Raw genomic sequence first — 951 nt, 5'->3', positions numbered from 1 at the left:
AACTAAATTTACACCTATAGAATTATTAAAAAAATATGAAATAGCTATAAAAGACGAATTTAGCAGCATGACAACAACAAAAGAAGAACAAAATAAAGAGAAAGATACAAATAGAAATTTAATGTTAAAATTAGCAATATGTAATATGTGTTACATAGATGAATAGACTTGCGCATTTAAAGAATATTATTATAAAGAAACATATAATACAGAAAAAAGTAAAGAAATAAGAAAATTATATTTTAGTAAATTTCCTGAACCATTTAGTTCAAAAATAATAAAAAGTAGGGATGAAGCAAAAATAGTAGATACTCTAGGAGCAAGAATAAAATTTTTGCAACAATGGTATAAAAACCTATGTGAAAAATATAGAGAAGAAATAAAAATGGAAAAAACATTAATAAGAAACTTAGCATGTTGCAAAGATAAAATAGCACCTCAATTTGGATGCGAAGAAAGATATTATAAGAAAAGAAAAAGACATAAGAAATAAAAGAAATACAAAAAATCAAAATATAAATATAAGAAACCAAGAAAAAGATATTATGTAAAAAATTATAAACATAAAAGACCATATAGGAAAAAGCAATCTATAAAAGAATGTACTTGTTATAATTGCGGTAAATTAGGACATTTAGCTAGAGATTGTAAATTACCTAAAAACCCAAAAAATAAACAAATATCAGAAATAAAAATAGAAATACATAATATATGCAGATAGATTATATAGATTACGAATTAGAAAGTGAAGATAGTATATATGAAATTTCAGAGAATGAAACAGATAATAAAATAGATAGTGAATTAGATGAATTAAATGACTGAAGAAGATATAAGAATAAACCAAATAACTAAAGAAGATATAAAAATAATAACAAAGGAAGAATATTTAAATGAAGAAGGAACATATCAAAAAATAATATTTGATAGTCATATATTTGATGAAATAAA

The sequence above is a fragment of the Capsicum annuum genome, chromosome 8 (assembly GCF_002878395.1).
Source record: "Capsicum annuum cultivar UCD-10X-F1 chromosome 8, UCD10Xv1.1, whole genome shotgun sequence".
Lineage (NCBI taxonomy): Eukaryota > Viridiplantae > Streptophyta > Magnoliopsida > Solanales > Solanaceae > Capsicum > Capsicum annuum.
This window is presented reverse-complemented; position numbering follows the sequence as displayed.